The following is a 23,676-nucleotide window of genomic DNA, read 5'->3' on the forward strand; positions in this document are numbered from 1 at the left end:
CGATGAAAACAGTGATCTGTTGTTGTTTGAGAAGGCCTCCAACTTTCATCGTTTGTGGTTTTGAGTTGCTGGCTAGTGCATGTATCGTAACTTTGGTCGGTTGTGGCTCTTCTTCTGCATCTTCTTCTTTATGTTCATTGCTCTCTTCTGGATATTCAATGACCTTTTCTTCTACTGGTTCAATGATAAAAAGTCTCCCTTTACTACAGCGATGCTCATGGCTCCACGGCTCGTCGCCATGCCAACATAACCCTTTCGCAGATCGCTCCTGAAGCTCTTCTCTTGTCAAACTTTTTGGTACAGGGACTCGGTCAACAATAGGGGGGGCTAAAGGCTTCAATATTACTGGTTGAGGAGTGACCCTAGTCCTTCGAGCTTCATGGTTCAATTGCTCCTCTTGATGTCGTGCGAAAGAGATGGCTGCCATAAGCGTGTACGGTTGTCGTGCTTTAACTTCTCCTCAGATCTCCGGCTTTAAGCCCTCAATGAAGGTCCTCAGTAGCTATTTTTTAGACCAATCATGAGTTTGATTAGATAACCTTTAAAACCTGGTTTGGTACTCCTGAATGGTGGAGGTTTGTCGGATCTTTGCTAGTTGTCAATCAATATTCTCGTAATCGGTTGGTCTGAAGCGGATCAGCAGTCCTTCTTTGAATTATTGCCATGAAAGGACTCCATAAGTATGTTCAAACCAGTTAAACCACTGTATAGGATCCCCTTCAAGATGTATAGCTGCAATTTTCACCATAGATGCATATGCGGTTTTGTGGTACCGAAAATATCGCTCCATATGCAAGATCCAACCAATCGGGTCTCCTTCTTCCCATCTAGGGAAGTCCACCCTTATGCATGGATAGTTGGGATTGATCATAGAGCCTCCCCTCCCTTGGAACTCATCTCTTTGGGCCTGGTGCGATTGGGCAAAGCTCTCTCCATGATATGATTTTTTCGGGCTTAGTAGTTGGCCCAATCTGAGTTCGGTAAAGAGCGTCCGAATCTTATCCTCCATTCGCGTCTCCAAGGCTTAGAATTTAGCATCGATTGTCTCCTTAGATGCAATAGTATATGCCTCCAAATCTATGATGATAAGATCTCTCTTTTATTGTCAGGTTAAAGACATGTATAGGTTGAGAGAAGTGATGGTCGAAAGGGTTGGTGGATCGGTGGATATAGGCTACGATTTAGTAGTGTTTTATGGCTGTTTTGGTTGCAGTTTGAGGGTGTGGTTTAGTAGAGTTTTAGGGCTGTGGATGAATGTTTTGGATCTGTGGTAGATGGTAGCAAAGGTTTGAGAGAAATCAGTGGAAGTTGCAGCAAGTATGTGCTGTCTTGTAAGAGCAGAATTGTCGTCGAAGAAACAACGGTTTCTCGACGTAATTTCCACCAAAAGCTTGAGAGAATTGAGGAGGGAATTGATAGAAAAATCACAGTTTATATGACAGCAAGGGTGACTAATTTAATCAAAAAAATTTTGGCAGAATAATAGCAAGGAAATTGGTGCAAGTTGCGATAGCAGAATTCTCATCGAAAAATTTCAGCAGTTTACGATGAAAATTTATAGCAACACAAAAATCAGGTTTAGAGATGAATTCCTCAATAGATCAATCTTAGATGGAAGCCAAGATGATCTATAAAGTGTATAAGAAATTTCATTCAAAAAAGATTGCAAATAGATGGGTTAAGGCAACAATATGTGGCTGAAATTTTCTGCAGCATAGATTTTTAAGTATAGCAGATTGGACGTAAAAGATTAGAAGTTTATATTGAGAATTTTTTGATGAAACTAAAGGGAAATCCACTATTAGGAAGTGTCAAAGCTATCATAAAAATTTCGTAGAGATTTGGATAGAAACAATGTAGTATCAAGATCAAACAATCAGTGCTATGCGGCTGAAATTTTACGGTGCAGATTTTCAAGTATAGCATATTAGATGTAAATTATCATTGGTTTATATTGATAATTTTTTGAAAAAACTAAAGAAAAATCTGGTGTTAGGAAGTGTCAAAGATGTCATAAAAATTTCATAGAAATTTGGATAGAAAAAGCATAGTAGAAATGTATCTTTCGTCGTAGAGATGAAAACTTTGTGACGAAAGGTTTATGCAGCAATATAGGAACAGTTTTTTTTTTTTTTTAGATTTTTGAATAAGGATAACTAAATTGCAGTAGCAGTAAGGTAGGAAACCAGAACCTGTTGCAATTCATGGGGAGATCAAAAGATGATCCGCGGTCGTCGAGATGATGGCGGAATTCGGCGACGATCTTTTAAGCAATTGTGGGAATTGCTTTGGGCGGTTGTGTAGGGCTGATGGATGGTAGTTGAAGGGCAGCGAGATGCCAAGAACGCTGCTTTGATACCAGGTGTTAGAACCCTTGCAGATTCTAAACTTGGGGTTGATCTCTTTAGGGGATTGGCCTCCTTGGAACTCTATAGGGGTTCCTCCCTCCAAGTTGCTACTCAAAGGCTGCAGAAAAGATTCATCTATTGTTTATGAAAAGAGAAGGAATACATGGCTATTTATAGGGCTTCTAAACCCTAACTCCTAATAGGACTCCTACTTAAGACTCTTACTTCTAACCAACTCCTAGTAGGACTCATAGTCAAGACTCCTATTCCCTTACAACTCCTAATTCTTCTCTAAGAAAACACCTCCTACTTTAATGCCCCTCTCAATTAGGACTCTCCTAGCTAGAGTCCTAACAGAATGTCCCTCTCAATTAGGACTCTCCTAGCTAGAGTCCTAACAGTTTAACATGAATGTCCCTCTCAATTAGGACTCTCCAAGCTAGAGTCCTAACACTCCTCTCCAAAACTATACTAATACTTAGAGCTTTTAGAGTTCCCATAAGCTTACAACATAGTTTTTGTACTTATTTTCACTCAATTATTGTGTGTGTTAACTAGGGATGAGAGTGGTATTTATAGGCCTCAAGTTGATTCAAACTTGGAGCCTAAAAATGTCTCATCTTGGGTTTCCCGGGTCCTGGCGGTACTACCGCTTGTGCTAGGCGGTACCACTACCTGCAGCACTAACATTGGGCGGTACCACCGCCTGGGAGAATATGTATGGGTGGTACCATCACCCAGACTGATGGTACTACCGCTTGACATTGCCAATGGGCGGTACCATCGCCCAGTCTGGCGGTACCACCGCCTGACATAGTCTCGGAGACTGTGCCATGATGGTGCCCCTGGTTGGGTCACTATTTAGGCCTTTCACTTAGCCTAATACAGTCCATACATGGGCCCAACTAGCCCCTAATTAGGGTGGCCTAATTCAAATCTCAATTATGTGTTAACTATGAAATTTAAGGCATACACTAAGAAAATCCGATTCGGTTAGTCTTTTCTTCCAGCGAGCTTCCGATGATCTTCCGGTGAACTTCCGATGATCTCTCGGCAATGTTCCAGCGGACTCCTCGGTCAATTCCGGTGGAACTTCCGACGAACTCTCGAACTCCCAATGAAGTCTAATTTTTGACTCAAGGACTTTATTAGTGTTGAATCTCGGATTTTGATGATAAAATCAATTGATGGGTTATTTGATCTAATCCATATTATTGAGTTAAGTGTGCATAATTAACTACGATAACCAGAAAACACATAGCAAGGATACCAAAGTTAAGTTCGATGGACGTTTAAGAGTCCGAAGAATCGTCAGAGATGTTGCCGGAACCAACCAAGAAAAAATCGGGAACCTGTCGAAATTTTCAAAAGTTCGCCGAAGAGATCGTCGGAGGTTCACGGAGATCACCGAGAAGGCTTGGCTACTCATTAAAGTCATCACAAAGTTCGGGAGCTTGCTGGGTGTCCGTCGGAAGAAGTTCGTCGGAAAGCTCGCCGGATCAAGACTCGACGCTCATAGTTAAAAATTGCTTAGGATGTGTTTTGTTATGTAGTTAACTTGTAATTAGGACTAGGATTAAGAGACAATCCTATATCCTAGTTAAGGGCCAACTGGGCCCAAAATTAGACATGGTTTGGGCTAAGTTTAAAGCCAAACCAAGTCAACCAAAGAGTCTGGCGGTGGCACTACCAGACTGGGCGGTTGTACCGCCTGGGCTGGGTGGTGGCACCGCCAACATCGGGAACTCCACGAGAATTCAAATTTGGAGCCCAAATTTGAATCCTCTTGAGGCCTATAAATACCCCTCAAATCTCAGCTGAGATTACAACTTTTGAGCAGCAATTGATTGAGAGAAAGCTCTTAGAAAAGGTCTTAGAAAGTCTAGTTTTCAATTTGCTAGTGTTCACCTCATTCCTTCTCGAAAATCTGTAAGAGAGTGAACCACTTGTAAAGAGTTGTAAGAGAGGTATTTGCCCTTCCATTTCAAAAGAGTTGCTAGTGGAAGGTGGGAGCCTCATCGAAGAGTGGCCTCACAAGTGGAGTAGGTCATTTGACCGAACCACTCTAAAATCGGCATGATCTCTGGTTTGCATTTGATTACTGCATTTATCTTTCTGCAAACCTTTACTTTGCTAAGTTCAATACCCTCATCTTATTACGTACGCTTTCAACGCAATTAAGACGATTTCATACGAAACATTATTTTTATCGTACGAAAGATTTTCTAAAACCGAAGTTTTAATCCGCTGCACTAATTCACCCCCCCCCTCTTAGTGTCGCTCGGATCCTAACAATTGGTATCAGAGCAAGGTTCTCTCTCATATTTGGTTTAATACCCAAGAGAGATGGCTTACTCCGGTATGCAAGAGGGTCATTCTATCACACGTCCACCTATGTTTAATGGGTCGGATTACACGTATTGGAAAACTTAGATGAGGATCTTCCTCATTTCTATGGATTTCGAGCTTTGCACTATTGTTGAAAACGGATTTCAAAAATCTTCTCTTCCGATGAGCGAATGGAATGAATCGGAGAAGAAGGTTTTTGCTTTAAATGCAAAGGCTATGAATGCCTTGTTTTGTGCACTAGACAAAAATGAATTTAATCGTGTTTCAATTTGTGATTCGGCTTTTGATATTTGGAGAACTCTTTAGGTCACTCATGAAGGCACTAGCCGAGTGAAAGAGTCCAAAATCAACATTCTTGTGCACTCTTACGAACTTTTCCGAATGAAACCAAGTGAGTCCATCGGAGACATGTACACCCGGTTTACGGATGTCAACAATGGACTCAAAGCTCTTGGTAAAGATTTTACTAACTTCGAACTAGTAACTAAAATCTTAAGATCCCTCCCTAAAAGTTGGGATCCAAAAGTTACGACCATTCAAGAGGCCAAAGACATTAAAACATTCCCTCTTGAAGAACTTATCGGGTCTCTAATGACTTACGAAATGACATGTCAAGCTCATGACGAGCTCGAGAACCCCCTTCCAAAGAACAGGAAGGATATGGCACTCAAATCACAAGAAGACCACTTGAAAGGAACATCAAGTGATGAGGACAATGACAATGACATTGCACTTTTGACTCAAAAATTTAAAAAATATTTAAGGAAGAACAAATTTAAAAATAATACAAAAAATAAATTTGAACAAAAGAAGGACCAAGTGATTTGCTATGAATGCAAAAAATCGGGACACAACAAGAACGATTGCCCTCAAGCCAAAAAGAGAACACCAAAGAAGAAGGCGCTCAAGGCAACATGGGATGATTCAAGCACGTCCGAAGAAGAGGAGTCCAACACCGAGTAAGTTGCTCACTACGCCCTAATGGCCTTCGAAGAAGAGGTAACGGATTTAATTAATGCAGATTTACCTTATCATGATTTATTAAATGCCTTTCATGAGTTATTTGATGAATGTAAGACAATTAGTAGAAAATACTAATTGATAAAAAGGAGCATGATAGTCTTACGTGTGCTTTTGATAAATTAAAAACTGAATATCTTGATAGTCTAGCTCCATGTGCTAAATGCCATGATTTAGAAACTCTCCAAAATGAGAATTTAGTACTTAAGGGCACCTTGAAGAAATTTGAGATCGGTAGCAAGTCCTTAAACATGATCCTTACAAACAAGGGTCACGTTCCTAAAAGGAGTGGAATCGGATTTGTGAGAAGTACTCACCAAAATCCAACCACCTTCATTAAAGGTCCTATCTTTAATGTTCAACACCAAAGCAATTGCAATTTTTGTTGCAAATATGGACATATAACTTAACAATGTCCATTCTGTTGGGAAATCATAGGGGGGGCGACATCATATGTGCAGCGGAAGAACAAGAAAACAAAAATCCCCGATTCCCAAAAAGATGTTCATCGTCGTGCGAAGATTGGTGCGCAAAATCCGCAAAAACACAAAACTGCTTATAGAGATTGTGTTACCTAGGGAGATCGTATATCCCTGTTTCCTTGCAGATCCTTAGGAGAGGGTGAAGGAGGTCAAGCGTCCTCCTCTCTAGCGGTGATCCACACAACAGGGTTGCGACGACGCTCCTCAAAACTCCAGGCCTACTTTGAGGTGGAGAGGGAGAGGAGAATAGGAAGGGCAAGCAAAGACTCTAGCCTATGAGGCTGTGAATCCCTCCTATTTATAGAGATCCCGTGTCAAAACCCTAATGGGTCCTTACCCTAGTGGGTATTGGATCTGCATCCAATAAGACAAGGGCTCCGTCGGATATCTCATATCCGAACCTCTACTCATCGCAATGCCTACCATATGTGTGTGACCCTCTAGGCCCAATATCGAGCTGGCCGTGAGTCATACCTGTCAGAACTCCTTCTAACTCAGTGAATTATTATCTCTGTAATAATTCACTCGACTCATCGACTACGGAAGTACTAGGCCACTACACCGTAGTCCCCAGACGATATAGGGGAATCCAATCCATTGGACCTGTCTGTCCTCAGTTACCATGTACCTATAGTCCCTCATCCATCTAATATCCCAGAGACCGTATATCGAGCATGGTGCTGTCAGACCCATACGGTTTCTACTCGAGTCTCGCTCTAATCGGATTCTCCCGGATAACTCTTTCTCTCTCTACCCGAATGACCCTGGCTAGGGATTTTTCTGAGCAAGAACACATGGGATATTCCCCTCATTATGCCGAGAGTGGATGATCCTCTATTGACACTCAATAGCCCTCGTAAGGTCGACTACCACTCCCAATGACCAGCTGTACTAGATATGGGGATAGCCAAACCTATAAGTCTGGTATCAAAGAGTGGAGCACTCATACAGGACATCCTTGGTGTCTCAAGTCTAAGGACCAGATACACCACTAGGACTACGGAATCGCTGTCTGACAATAAGGCATCATCAACCATCCAGCATTCCGTAAGCGGATCAATCAGTGAACTCATTCTCCAATGAGCACCTATACTGTATCCCTAGTGTCCCTACACGAGCAGCTATGAGACCAGCTGCATCCATCATATGGACGGGTATACAGCACACCAGTCTATCCGGTTATCACGATGTCCCTCTTGAGTAACCTATGACCGGGATTATTTAGTATATGTGTTTAAAGGTGAATCGATCTCATTATCGTGCTCTCATCACGATCCGATTCCCATTGCACAAATCCAAGGACATCACAATATATATGCATTTATGCAATAGTTATAAAGTGATATATGCCAAAATATAATAAGCAAAAAGATTCTGTATCAAGTCACACGTGCCATCACTCACGTGATTGGCTTGCTGGGCACCTATGACTAGCAATCTCCCACTTGACCTAAAGCCAATCACCTATGTGTCTGATCCCCATCAGACCCCTGTGACGCTCAAAGACAATCTGAGACAACGGCTTTGTTAGTGGATCTGCAATGTTATCTTCGGATGGAACTCTTTCCACTGCTACATCTCCTCGGGTTACGATCTCTCTTATAAGCTGGAACCTCCTCAGAACACTTCTGATAAGACCTGGGTTCCCTTATTTGAGTAATCACCCCATAGTTGTCGCAATATAAGGAAGTCGACTTGTCGCTATCTGTATCGACTCCCAAATCTGTGATGAACTTCTTCACCCAGACTCCCTCCTTTGCTACATCTGATGCAGCAATGTACTCCGCCTCTGTGGTCGAGTCAGCAGTGGTATCTTGCTTGGAACTCTTCCAGCACACTGCTCCTCCATTCAAGGTGTACACATACCCTGAATTCGACTTGCTATCATCGACATCAGACTGAAAACTTGAGTCAGTGTAGCCTTCAACCTTAAGGCTATTACCTCCATATACTAGTAAAAGATCCTTAGTCCTTCTCAAGTACTTAAGGATACACTTTACTGCTTTCCAGTGCTCCAAGCCTGGATCCGCTTGATACCTGCTCGTGACACTCAGAGCATGCGCTATATCAGGCCTAGTACATAGCATGGCATACATGATAGACCCTATTGCTGAGGCATAAGGTATCATATTCATGTTTGCCCTTTGGAATTTTCCATGCCAAACCTTTTGACAATGGTTTTTATGTACCTGGACTGGGACAAGCCAAGCATCCTCTTGGATCTATCTCTATAGATTCTAATCCCCAAGATATAAGATGCTTCTCCTAAGTCCTTCATGGAGAAGTGTCTAGATAACCAAGCCTTTATTGTGGATAGCATTCCTATGTCATTCCCAATGATGAGGATGTCATCCACATATAACACCAAAAAGCTAATAGCGCTCCCACTTACCTTTCTGTATACACAAGGCTCATCTTCGTTCTTAACGAAGTCATAAGATCTGATTGCCTCATCAAATCTTATGTTCCAACTTCGGGAAGCTTGCTTTAGTCCATAAATGGATCTAAGCAACCTACATACCTTATCTGGGCAGTTCTTGGACACGAATCCCTCAGGTTGCATCATATACACCTCCTCCTCCAGGTTCCCGTTGAGGAATGCGGTTTTCACATCCATCTACCAGATCTCATAATCATAGTGTGCTGCAATAGCCAATAGAATTCTGATGGATTTTAGCATTGCTACGGGTGAGAAAGTTTCGTCGTAGTCAACACCTTGCCTTTGACGATACCCCTTAGCCACTAGCCTTGCTTTATAGGTCTCTACCTTTCCATCTACTCCGATCTTTTTCTTAAAGATCCACTTGCAACCGATGGGTACAATACCTTCGGGTGCATCAACTAGGTTCCAAACCTTTTGGAGTACATAGAATCCATCTCAGAATTCATGGCTTCTTTCCACTTCCCGGAGTCTATACTCATAATAGCCTCCTCGTAGGTCTGAGGATCAATATCCTCTACATCCTCTGCTCTAATATGTCCCACATATCTTTCAGGAGGATGGGATACTCTATCAGACCTGCGTAAAGTTGAAACTTGTGTATTAGATACCTGAACAGACTCGGGCTGTAGAGTGGTGCTTGAGCTTGGTTCCCTAACTTCGCTCAACTATATCATTCACCCACTGTCTCCGCCAAGAATGTGTTCCTTCTCAAGGAACACTGCTCTCTTAGCTACAAAGACCTTTTGGTCCTCGAGATGATAGAAATAATACCCACAAGTTTCCTTGGGGTATCCCACAAATTTACATCGCCCTGTCCTTGATTCTAACTTATCGGGGTTGTGTCTTTTAACATGGGCAGAGCAGCCCCAAATCTTAACAACCTTAAGATCAGGCTTCTTCCCTTTCCATATCTCATATGGTGTAGACACTACCGACTTAGTTGGAACTCTGTTCAGAAGGTAAGCTGCGGTTTCTAGGGCATATCCCCAGAATGAGATGGGTAGGTCAGCGAAACTCATCATGGACCGTACCATATCTAATAATGTACGATTTCTCCTTTCAGAGACACCATTGAGCTGAGGTGTATAAGGAGGTGTCCATTGGGATAATATCCCATGGTCCTTGAGGAAGTGAGTAAACTCTGTACTTAAGTACTCACCTCCTCGATCTGATCGAAGAGTTTTGATACTCTTTCCAGTCTGGTTCTCCACCTCATTCTTATACTCTCTGAATTTCTCAAAGGCCTCGGACTTGTACTTCATTAAGTACACATATCCATACCTTGAGAAATCATCAGTAAATGTAATGAAGTAGGAGTAACCTCCAATGGCATGAGTTGACATGGGTCCACATACATCACTATGTATGAGTTCCAACAACTCAGTGGCTCTCTCTCCAGTTCCACTAAATGGAGAGTTGGTCAGTTTTCCACGAATGCAAGGCTCACAAGTTGCATATGACACATAGTCGAATGGATCTAGATATCCATCATTTAGCAACTTTTGAATCCTTCTTTCATGGATGTGACCTAGCCTACAATGCCACAGGTATGCACTGTTCAACTCATCTCGTTTCCTTTTGGACACATTTATATTCATGATATGTGGAGTGGTGTCTAACATAAATAAACCATTATGCAATGTTCCTTTCGTGATGATCTTATCATCTAATAATATCGAACAACCATTGTTCTCAAAAACAAATTTATATCCACTAACTGTTAAACATGAAATGGAGATAATGTTTTTGATAATAGAAGGAACAAAATAACATGCATCTAATGCAATAAAAGCTCCACTAGGCAGATGTAGGGCGACCTCGCCAACAGCTAATATAGTAACTTTTGCTCCATTACCCATCTTGAGGTCCATCTCGCCTCTCTCTAGTCTCCTAGGCCTTGCCAGAACCTGCAACGAATTGCATATATGATAAGCACTACCGGTATCTAATACCCATGTGTTATCATAAGAGTCTGACAAATGGAGACTGATCATGAATGTACCTGAAGCTTCATCAAGCTTTTGTTTCGCCCTTTCTGCAAGGTACTCTTTGCAGTTTCTCTTCCAGTGCCCATCTTTACCACAGTGGAAGCACTGGCCTTTGTCCTTTGTTGGGTCTTTTTTAGCAACCTTTGCTTTACCTTGTTTGCCCTTGCCCTTTCCCTTCTTAAGGGACCTTTCTGCTTTCCTTTTCTTTCTGGTCTCACCAGTGTAGAGAACTGGCTTCTCTTTCTTAATAGTACTCTCTGCCTCCCTCAACATATTGAGGAGCTCTGGGAGAGTCACCTCAAGCTTGTTCATATTAAAATTCATTATGAACTGTGAAAAAGAATCTGGTAGGGACTGAAGCACAATGTCCACACACAAGTTATCCTCTAGGACCATTCCTAGACCTGTGAGTTTCTCTATCCACTCAATCATCTTTAGGACATGGTTCTGAACCGGTGTCCCCTCAGTCATCCTAGCGCGGAAAAGGCTCTTGGATATCTCATATCGTTGAGTCCTTCCCTGTTCCTCAAACAATTTACGGACATGTAGGAGAATGGATCTGGCATCCTTCTTTTCATGTTGTCTCTGTAACTCTGGAGTCATAGAGCCCAACATATAGCACTGAGCAAGAGTGGAGTCATCAATGTACTTCACGTAGCGAGCGATCTCATCCTCGCTTGCCCCTTCTTCGGGCGTAGGCATCACTGTATCAAGGACGTACACGATTTTCTCCACTGTGAGAACAATTCTCAAGTTACGGAGCGAATCCGTATAATTTGGACCAGTGAGGCGGTTGACATCAAGTATGCCACGTAAGGGATTTGAAAGCGACATTTTCTGAAAATAAAGATGTAGCAAAAAATGAATAACATGCAGATTTTGCAAGAAATAAACTATCAAGATATGGACTTCTATCTTAATATGCTCCCACTATTTTACTAACGAGTCACGCGACACCCTCAGCACGTGAAACGGAAGTCTCCGGCAGACTTCTAGTGGGGATCAGGATCCAATCAGCGTCTTAGTGTAACATCGAGGGACTCGACCAATCACACTAAGCCTAAAAGGTAGACAACTCTTGCCGATCACAACTCCTTGTGATTCCCGTCCAGTTCGGCCTCCGAATCACCATGGCCTCGAGGGACTCGACCAACCATGATGCTCGGTTAAGTCAACACCTTCGTTACAAGATGAGTCTGATTTGATGATATACCCTCGAGGGACTCGACCAAGCATATCATGCCCTCAGGTCACCGGTGACATCTCTATGTCGTAAGCAAGATAGCGAATCGCGATATAGGTGAGTCTCGAGGGACTCGACCAACTCAACCTACACCGGGATTCGGTTCCTACTCATAACGATGGAAGGCCACGTGGGTCAATCTAATTGCCTCACGTTTACCGACTTAATATTTTCGAGAGATGTTTCTATGATTTGGTCTCCTAATATGACATGTCACACATATGCATATTTAATATATATCTACATCGCATGCAAATATATATACATATCTAGTATGTGTATAAGCAATCACACCAGATGATCATGGACCACAACCTAATATGATTAGGCCCGAGCCAGTAGGCCTAATCACTCACATCAAGATCTATGTGTGCAACGGTGCATCTCCATGCCTTGTGATCGTCCATCTCGTCCTCGTCGGTTCCGTCGACATCTTGATGCATCTCCATGCATCACGATCGTCCGTCTCGTGGGTCCCGCTATGGCATCCACGCTCCCGCTGCGCCTCCTCATGTGATTACAACTTAATCATAGGCACGCAGGCCCGACAATAAACGAGAAATATAATGGAGGTTCGCAGACCTCAATAATAATAATCACAAGTACACACATCACACGGTCCATGATCATCCGTCCACACATCATACATCACATGTATAAATAATCATCATCATGTAGGACTACTAGATAATAATAAAAATAATAATCAACTAAACCTTTTAATTAATTAATATTTTCTGAAATCAGGGATATATAGGGAATTTCTCAATTCCTAAGGGTATTTTCGTAATTTGGACAAAAGACAGAAACTGGAATTTCTCAAATTCCGAGGGGGCAAAACTGTCTTTTTGCCCAGAAAACCCTAATGCCCTTCTCCCCCTTGCTGCTGCGCCGCCGCCGCCGCCACCCTGCTGGCGGCGGCCTGTGCGGCGAGGGCGAGGGCACTGCCCTCGCCTGCAGGTGGCACGCCCGTTGGGGTCGCTGCCGCTGCAGGTGGGCGCCCCCGCGGGCGCCGCCGCCTCTGCGGGCGGTTCTGCCCGCGAGTCAGCGCCCGCAGGTGGTGCTGTCTCATTGGCGGCCGCCCTTGCGGGGTTTTTGCCCGTGGGAGCAGCGGCCACAGGCGCCGCTGCCCTGCGGTGCCTCAGCCCGCGCTGCTGCCCCGCGGCGCCTCTGCCCGCGGGCTCAGTGGCCGCAGGCGCTTCTACCGAGCGGGCTGCCAGCCCCGCCGGCCGCAAGCCTGCTGCAAGCAGACCGCCGGCCGGCTGCTGCAGGCACAGCGCTTGCGCATGCGCCGGCGCTGTGCTGCCTGGCTGCGGCTGCGGCTGGCTGCAGGCATGCAGATCGAGGGCAGCAACTGTTGCTGCCCTTCCTTGCTTTTGCGTCAACGATTTTGACGTCAATATTCTTCCTAAACACAACACACGCAGTTCAAAACCAATCATTCGCACGAACAACCTGGCTCTGATACCACTGTTGGGAAATCATATGGGGGGCGACATCATATGCGCAGCGGAAGAACAAGAAAACAAAAATCCCCGATTCCCAAAAAGATGTTCATCGTCGTGCGAAGATTGGTGCGCAAAATCCGCAAAAACACAAAACTGCGTATAGAGATTGTGTTACCTAGGGAGATCGTATATCCCTGTTTCCTTGCAGATCCTTAGGAGAGGGTGAAGGAGGTCAAGCGTCCTCCTCTCTAGCGGTGATCCACACAGCAGGGTTGCGACGACGCTCCTCAAAACTCCAGGCCTACTCTGAGGTGGAGAGGGAGAGGAGAATAGGAAGGGCAAGCAAAGACTCTAGCCTATGAGGCTGTGAATCCCTCCTATTTATAGAGATCCCGTGTCAAAACCCTAATGGGTCCTTTCCCTAGTGGGTATTGGATCTGCATCCAATAAGACAAGGGCTCCGTCGGATATCTCATATCCGAACCTCTACTCATCGCAATGCCTACCATATGTGTGTGACCCTCTAGGCCCAATATCGAGCTGGCCGTGAGTCATACCTGTCAGAACTCCTTCTAACTCAGTGAATTATTATCTCTGTAATAATTCACTCGACTCATCGACTACGGAAGTACTAGGCCACTACGCCGTAGTCCCCAGACGATACAGGGGAATCCAATCCATTGGACCTTTCTGTCCTCAGTTACCATGTACCTATAGTCCCTCATCCATCTAATATCCCAGAGACCGTATATCGAGCATGGTGCTGTCAGACCCATACGGTTTCTACTCGAGTCTTGCTCTAATCGGATTCTCCCGGAGAACTCTTTCTCTCTCAACCCGAATGACCCTGGCCAGGGATTTGTCTGAGCAAGAACACATGGGATCTTCCTCTCATTATGCCGAGAGTGGATGATCCTCTATTGACACTCAATAGCCCTCGTAAGGTCGACTACCACTCCCAATGACCAGTTGTACTAGATCTGGGGACAGCCAAACCTATAAGTCTGGTATCAAAGAGTGGAGCACTCATACAGGACATCCTTGGTGTCTCAAGTCTAAGGACCAGATACACCACTAGGACTACGAAATCGCTGTCTGACAATAAGGCATCATCAACCATCCAGCATTCCGTAAGCGGATCAATCAGTGAACTCATTCTCCAATGAGCACCTGTACTGTATCCCTAGTGTCCCTACACGAGCAGCTATGAGACCAGCTGCATCCATCATATGGACGGGTATACAGCACACCAGTCTATCCGGTTATCACGATGTCCCTCTCGAGTAACCTATGACCGGGATTATTTAGGATATGTGTTTAAAGGTGAATCGATCTCATTATCGTGATCTCATCACGATCCGATTCCCATTGCACAAATCCAAGGACATCACAATATATATGCATTTATGCAATAGTTATAAAGTGATATATGCCAAAATATAATAAGCAAAAAGATTCTGTATCAAGTCACACGTGCCATCACTCACGTGATTGGCTTGCTGGGCACCTATGACTAGCACATTCAAGAAAATTAGTCCGAACAAATTGATTTGGGTTCCTAAAGGAACCATGACCAAGTCTATGCAACATGATAAACAAGTTAGATTAGTTTTTTAGGCACCCAAAAGTAAATGGGTACCTAAAAACAATTCCTTCTTGTAGAAACATACACCATCACTTGCTAGGAGCAAGAGATGGTATCTTAATAGTGGATGCTCAAGGTATATGACCGGAGATCCATCCCAATTCTCCAAGCTCACTAGCATGGACGAAGGCTATGTCACTTTCGGAGACAACAACAAAGGCAAAATCATTGGCAAGGGAACCATAGGTAACAAATCAAGTTTTTCCATTGATAATGTGTTACTAGTTGATGGATTGAAACATAATATATTGAGCATTAGTCAATTATGCGATAAAGGTTATATCATTAGATTTGAATCAAATAAGTGCATTATTGAAAAACCAAATCATAACATGACTATGATTGCTTTAAAACAAAATAATGTCTACACCATCAATCTTGATGAACTAAGTAATGAAATGTGTTTATCCGCCATAAATGATGATGCTTGGCTTTGGCATAGTAGATTAGGCCATGCAAGCATGAAAACAATATCTAAAATCTCATCTCAAGAACTAGTACGAGGGATTCCTAATATGAAGTTTATTAAAGATAAGGTATGTGATGCATGTCAACTAGGGAAACAAATAAAAACAAGCTTCAAACCAAAAAATCAAATTAGCACCACTAGACTGTTACAATTGATCCATTTGGACTTATTTGGACCAATTGATACAACAAGTCTAGGTGGAAGCAAATATGCTTTTGTGATTGTGGATGACTACTCTAGATACACTTGGACCTATTTCTTAACTCACAAAAGTGATTGTTTCAAGTATTTCTCTAAATTTTGTAAACTCACTCAAAACGAAAAAGGTTTCATGATTTCATCAATACGAAGTGATCATGGTGGCGAATTTCAAAACCATGACTTTCAAAATTTATGTGAAGTCAATGGATACAATCATAACTTCTCCACTTCGAGAAATCCCCAACAAAATGGAGTAGTTGAAAGAAAAAATAGAAACCTACAAGAAATGGCAAGAACTATGTTAAATGAACATAGTTTACCTAAGTATTTTTGGGCCGAAGCCGTAAATACGGCTTGCTACATCATGAATAGAGTCCTAATAAGACCTTCCTTATCAAAAACTCCTTATGAATTATGGAATAACAAAAAACCAAATATTTCCTATTTTAAAGTTTTCGGTTGTAAATGCTTTATTTTAAATGAAAGGGATGCCTTAGGAAAATTTGATGCAAAATCCGATGAAGGCATCTTTCTTGGTTACTCTTCCGTTTCAAAAGCTTTTCGGGTTTTTAATAAAAGAACCTTAGTAATTGAAGAGTCTATTCATGTAGTTTTTAATGAAGTCTCAAATTTTAAGAAAAATGATTTTGATGATGATCTTGGTTTTGATAATTTGAATTTAAATGAACCCCCTCCTCAAAATAGCAACTTGGATGCACCTTCTTCCGAAATTTCCTTGCCTAAGGAATGGAAGTATATAGATGCTCATCCAAATGAGCTAATTATAGGGGATACATCTAAAGGGGTTCAAACTCGTTCCTCATTCAAGAATTTTTGTGCTAATGCCGCCTTCCTCTCTCAAATCGAACCTAAGTGCATTGACGAGACCATAAAAGATGATTTTTGAGTTATTGCAATGCAAGAGGAATTGAATCAATTTGAGAGGAATAAGGTGTGGGAGCTTATTCCTAGACCTAGTGACCATTTAGTCATTGGTACTAAGTGGGTCTTTAGAAACAAGCAAGACGAAAATGGTATCGTGGTTAGAAACAAGGCTAGATTAGTGGCCAAATGTTTCAACCAAGAAGAAGGTATCGATTACGAAGAAACCTTCGCTCCCGTGGCTCGATTAGAAGCCATAAGGATACTCCTTGCCTATGCTAGTAGTTATAATTTTAAACTATTTCAAATGGATGTCAAAAGTGCCTTCTTGAATGGTTTTATTTCCGAAGAAGTATATGTCGAACAACCTCCCGGATTTGAAAATACTCTTTTTCCTAATAATGTATTCAAATTGACTAAGGCTCTCTATGGCTTGAAACAAGCTCCTAGAGCTTGGTATGAAAGGCTTAGTTCCTTTCTTATTTTAAATAATTTTACCAAAGGCAAGGTTGATACTACATTATTTATTAAACATTTTGAAAATAATTTTCTTATTGTGCAAATTTATGTTGACGATATTATTTTTGGCTCTTCGGATGAATCACTATGTGAATCATTTGCCAAATCTATGAGTCATGAATTCGTAATGAGTTTAATGGGGGAATTAACTTTCTTTTTAGGATTACAAATCAAACAACTAAGGATGGTATATTTCTTAACCAATCTAAATATACGGTAGAATTGTTAAAACGATTTAACATAGATAATTCAAAAGCAACAAACACCCCTATGAGTACTGCGACTAAGTTAGATATGGATGAAAATAGTGAAAATTTCGATCAAAAAACATATAGGGGAATGATAGGTAGTCAACTCTACCTTACCGCAACTAGACCGGATATCATGTTTAGTGTAGGACTTTGTTCTAAGTTTCAATCAAATCCTAAATTATCTCATCTTAAAAGTGTTAAAAGAAAATTTAGGTATCTTAAAGGTACTCCGAATTTAGGTTTATGGTATCCAAAATCTGAAATTTTTGATTTAATGGCTTATGCGGATGCCGATTTTGGCGGATGTAGGATAGATAGAAAAAGTACATCCGGAACATGCCAATTTTTAGGACATGCACTTGTTTCTTGGACTTCCAAGAAACAAAATTCAGTAGCACTATCTACGGCAGAAGCCGAATACATTGCTGCTAGTGCATGCTGTGCACAAGTTGTATGGATGAAAAACACATTAGAAGACTATGAAATTCACTTTAAGAACATTCCCATAAAATGTGATAATACTAGTGCTATATGTCTTACTAAAAATCCAATTCAGTATTCTAAAACTAAGCACATCGACGTTAGGCATCATTTCATACGCGATCATGTCCTTAACAATGATGTTGTTCTAGAATTCATTGACACAAAGCATCAATTAGCAGATATATTTACAAAAGCCCTAAATGAAGACCGATTTGAATTTATTAGAAGGGAACTAGGCATGTTAAATTGTCCCTTAGAGTAAAACGTTTGAATGTAGAATGGCTTATCATTGTTCCGTTCGTTTGTGGATTTGATATCATCCTTTTCTTTCGATTTCAAATGATACATTAAATTACAACTCAATATCTCAACCTTTGCTTACGTCAAAGAACTCTGGAAATCAAGAAGGAAGAAATTTTTCTTCTTCCGCGGCCAGCCAGCGGTGGCATCGCCAGAATTGGCGGTAGCACCGCTTGAGCGCTCGGGCGCCAGGTGGTGGCACCGCTTGTTCAGGCGGTGGCACCGCTTGTTCAGGCGGTGGCACCGCCCGAGAGCCCTTTTAAACCCGAGAGGGATAGGGCCGGCGGTGACACCGCCCCCAACCCGTGGAACCTCTGCTCCAACCCTCCCAAATTCTCTCAATCTCTCATTCTAACTTCTACATACCTTGGAGAAGGAATTTTATTGGTCCAAACTCTCCATCATCTCAAAAAAACACTCTATAAGGTAAAATCTTCCCTCAACTCTCTTCTTGTTTCATCTATTCATTACAATTCATATTTCTCTTATCATTTTGTCTAGAAAATGCCTCCTAAGAGATCAAAAGGGAAAAGGATTGAAGGAGATTCATATGACCATAATCTTTTTATATCCAAAGAAAACGCCATTAGGTTTCCAAATTTTGAAAAAAGATATGTTCATAAGGGAAAATACGTTGATCTTGATGAACTAGGAGATTTGGAACCTATTAGGTGGTTTGCTCATCTAGAGGCTCTACCTCTCTTACAAATAGATGAACCAGTTTATCCTAGATTAGTTAAGCTCTTTTATGAAACCTATGGGTAGATAACGATAGCCTAAGTTCTTACATCTTAGGAACACAAATTAGGATTTCGGATAATTCTATTTGTGAACTCATCGGCATCACTGAAAAAGATAGGGGCTGCTATTTTAGAGGAAAATGGGATGTTAATATAATAGGAGCAACCTACGCCGAAGCTATCGAAACAATTTTTGCAAACTCAAACTTCGGAATAATACCCAAGAGTTGTGAACACTTACTACCTTTTAACTCTAAGATTCTTCATCATATCATGACAAGCATACTATTCCCTAAGCAATATCATCTTGATGAATTGAGTACAATAGAGATAAGCACCATGTATTGGGTCATGACCGGTCAACAAAACTGTTTTGGATACTCTATACGGCAACACATGCAGGACATTACAGCTAAATATCTTATGTTGCCATATGGGGGGTTAATCACTAGATTTCTTCATGCCTATAACATTTGCATCCCACCCGATGAAGAAACACTTCAGAGTAATAGATATAATGTCATCAATAAAAATCTACTGAAGAGACTTAGGTGCATATTTCACAATGGAATATGGATAAGGCAACCTAGAAGGACAGATCCTATTCCTCCACCAATAGAACAACCAGAAACACCAATATTAATGGGAAATGAATCTCCTCCTCCTAGTCCCTTTGATGCAGCGCCTCCAGCTCCTATTTCATCCTATGAAGGAATCATTATGGCAGAACTATCTCAGATCAAATTCCAACAAGACCAACTCAAATCGCAGCAAGAACAAATTCAACTCCAGCAACTTGAAATTTTAAAGGAGCTACGACAGCTAAACCAAAAAATAAATGTTATATATCAGCACTTTGGGTTTCCTCCTACGGATTGATGTATCTTTGTATTCTGTTATGTTTTACTATTGATCTCATGTTCCGAGCGGGTCATCTTTTGAACAAAATCTGAACCTTCTTCTTAAATGCATACTTAAAATTCTGGATATATGCTTCTGATAGAATGCTGATCTTTTTCTTTTTAAGCTGAATTCTGGATAAGTATTTTTGGTAAACTTGTATTGATGAATTTTTCAAAGGGTTATTCTTTCCCTTTTGTTGATGACAAAGGGGGAGAAAAGTGACGACTTACATAAGCTAATGTGACATGAATGTATTATGTGCCTTGCTTAATCTTTGAGTATATCACACAATCGATTGATCATATTGAATGCGTGTCTAAAATGTATAATCATGAAATTCATGTTGAAAATCATTTGTACTAGTAAAATTTGTCTCTTATCTTTCGACATGAAAAAGATTGAAGTTTTGCATTTACATTATAATTAATAAGAACAACGATAAGTTATATGATTAGAACTTATCGGTTTATGCTTGAATTCAATGGGATGGAATTCAAGTGTTTTATCTTCTCATAATATGGCATATAGATAGGGGAAGTTATGTTTAACTCCGTCATCAATTGATTGTCATCATCAAAAAGGGGGAGATTGTTGAATCTCGGATTTTGATGATAAAATCAATTGATGGGTCATTTGATCTAACCCATATTATTGAGTTAAGTGTGCAGGATTAACTATGATAACCAGAAAACACAAAGCAAGGATACCAGAGTCAAGTTCGATGGACGTTTAAGAGTCCGAAGAATCGTCGGAGATGCTGCCGGAACTAACCAAGAAAAAATCGGGAACCTGTCGAAATTTTCAAAAGTTCGCCGAAGAGATCGTCAGAGGTTCACGGAGATCACCGAGATGGCTCGGCTACTCATTAAAGTCATCACAAAGTTCGGGAGCTTGCTGGGTGTCCGTCGGAAGAAGTTCGTCGGAAAGCTCGCCAGATCAAGACTCGACGCTCGCAGTTAAAAATTGCTTAGGATGTGTTTTGTTATGTAGTTAACTTGTAATTAGGATTAGGATTAAGAGACAATCATATATCCTAGTTAAGGGCCAATTGGGCCCAAAATTAGACTTGGTATGAGCTAAGTTTAACGCTAAACCAAGTCAACCGAAGAGTTTGGCGGTGGCACTGCTAGACTGGGCGGTTGCACCACCCAGCACCCGAGAGCCGGGCGGTGGCACCGCCTAGTGCCCGAAAGCTGGGCAGTAGCACCGCTTGGGCTGGGCGGTGGCACCGTCCAGCACTGTCAACGTCTGACAGTAGCAGGCAGTGGCACCGTCACTGACAGGCGGTGGCACCGCCAGCATCGGGAACTCCACGAGAATTCAAATTTGGAGCCCAAATTTGAATCCTCTTGAGGCCTATAAATACCCCTCAAATCTCAGCTGAGATTACAACTTTTGAGCAGCAATTGATTGAGAGAAAGCTCTTAGAAAAGGTCTTAGAATGTCTAGTTTTCAATTTGCTAGTGTTCACCTCATTCCTTCTCAAAAATCTGTAAGAGAGTGAACCGCTTGTAAAGAGTTGTAAGAGGGGTATTTGCCCTTCCATTTCAAAAGAGTTGCTAGTGGAAGGTGGGAGCCTCATCGAAGAGGGGCCTCGCAAGTGGAGTAGGTCATTTGACCGAACCACTCTAAAATTGGCGTGATCTCTGGTTTGCATTTGATTACTGCATTTATCTTTCTGCAAACCTTTACTTTGCTAAGTTCACTGCCCTCATCTTATTACGTACGCTTTCAACGCAATTAAGATGATTTCATATGAAACATTATTTTTATCGTACGAAAGATTTTCTAAAACCGAAGTTTTAATCCGCTGCACTAATTCACCCCCCCCCCTCTTAGTGCCGCTCCGATCCTAACAATTGGTTCATCGACGCTTCATCCGATTCTTCGGCGCATCATCCTCTCTTGTGGCCTATTGCCCAATCGGCCAGTTGACTTCCGCAACTCTGATTTCCTTAGCGCAATTTTCGCTCATCTTGGCCCGATGCCCAAACTCCTAGCCCGAAGTCTTCTACTGATACATAGACCGATCCTACGGCTCGACGTCCATTCGTCTAACATGTTCCACTCTGGCCTAACATGATTCTTCCTACTTTTAATTATCTCTCCATGATCGAAGTTTTCTGCGTTACTTAAAACATAGATAAGATAAACACTATCAATTGGTTTCATCATCAAAATCTGAGATTCAACAATTTCAGTAAGGAGAGAGTTCATAGAGGCCTCTAGAGAAGGAGAGATAACCCTCAGATATGCTTTAGCCACGCATGAGGGTGGACTTCCCACGATGGGAATAAGGAGACTTAGCGAGGTGGATTTCGCGCGTTGAACATTATGTTCGCTACTACCGAATGTCAGATGATGCTATGGTGGAAATTGCTATCATCCACCTTGAAGGAGATGCTATTCAATGGTATGATTGGCTGTAATACAATCATGGGGCTTTGACGTGGAATCAATTTAAGAATGCACTGCTAAATCGTTTCAGACCTATGAAGTATGAAAATATTGATGGCCAACTTGCAAAGATTTGACAAACCTTAACGATTCAAGAGAACCAAAGTAGGTTTGAGAAGCTATCCTACCTTGCTCATGATTGGATTGACCATCAATTGTTAGGAACATTCATAAAAGGACTCAAGCTGGATAAAAGGGGAGGTTAAGGTGCGGTAGCCCCGTACCGTGATAGTTGCGATTTCTTTTGCTCGAATATGAGAAGAACGACTCAACCAAGATGCTCGGAGGATAAGACCCTCTCCTAGGCCCACGTCATATAAACCTCCTTCTGCTCCTAGCCATCCTTCGCAAACAAAAAAATTGACAAGAGAAGAACCACGTGACCGATCAGTAAAGGGTCTTTATTGGCATTGTGAAACGGGCCACCTCCTACTGATTGAACCTCCTGAAGACATGGAGGAGGAGGCCCAGGATCATGAGGAAGAGGTCATAGATAAAGAATAGCTACTGGTTGATATTATGATACATGCCCTTGCCGGTTACACGAACCGACAAATGATGAAAGTGGGAGGACTTCTAAAGCAACAACCTATCACTATTCTTATTGACACCGAGAGCACTAATAATTTTATGAATAGTAAGGTTGCTCTCCAAATAGCCTTACCTATTGAGAACCGCAGTAGGTTTGAGGTTAAGGTCGCCGATGGACGAATTTTGAAGTGTAATCATAAGTGCCCGCGGGTGAAACTATTGCTGTAGGATCAAGAGATAATTATATATTTCTTCCTCCTCCATCTTGATGATTATGAGGCCATGCTTAGAATCGAATGGCTGATTATATTAGGTGATATTTCCTAAAATTTTATGAAACTAATTTTGAAATTTTACAGTAAGGGGAAACAAGTGATACTGCACGGGAAACATGGGGGCGACGTAACGACGATTTGCACACAACGAATGAAGAATGTTTTGCACAAAGCATGTAGCCGATTTTTGGTACAACTTAAGCAGCAAACTAAGGGAAAGCTAATAAAATTTGAAAATCCAAACCTACTTCCTTTTCTTACTGAATTTTAAGATATATTTGATGAACCGTGCAACCTACCTCCTACCCGTCGGCATGATCATTGTAAACTGATTCTTCGGGGCAAACCTCCAGCAAATACTCAACTATATTGGTATCCACATCTCCAAAATGATGAAATAGAAAGGATTGTAAAAGAGATACACAAAACATGAGTTATTTGGCCAAGTTGCAGCCCCCACTCTTTACCGGTGCCCCTCGTACAAAAAAAGGACGGAACATGGTGAATATACGTTGATTACTGAGCTCTCAACGGCATAACTGTCACGCCCCTCAAAATATCGACAATATTTTAAATTTTCATCATAACTAACCCAGGATCCAAACACACATTTGACGTCACTAAGAAAACATTCATATCAAAATTTCACCTTTATAGTCTACAAATTCATCACCTTGTGCAGTTCACAAACATACCACA

The sequence above is a fragment of the Musa acuminata genome, chromosome BXJ3-3, assembly GCF_036884655.1.
Source record: "Musa acuminata AAA Group cultivar baxijiao chromosome BXJ3-3, Cavendish_Baxijiao_AAA, whole genome shotgun sequence".
Lineage (NCBI taxonomy): Eukaryota > Viridiplantae > Streptophyta > Magnoliopsida > Zingiberales > Musaceae > Musa > Musa acuminata.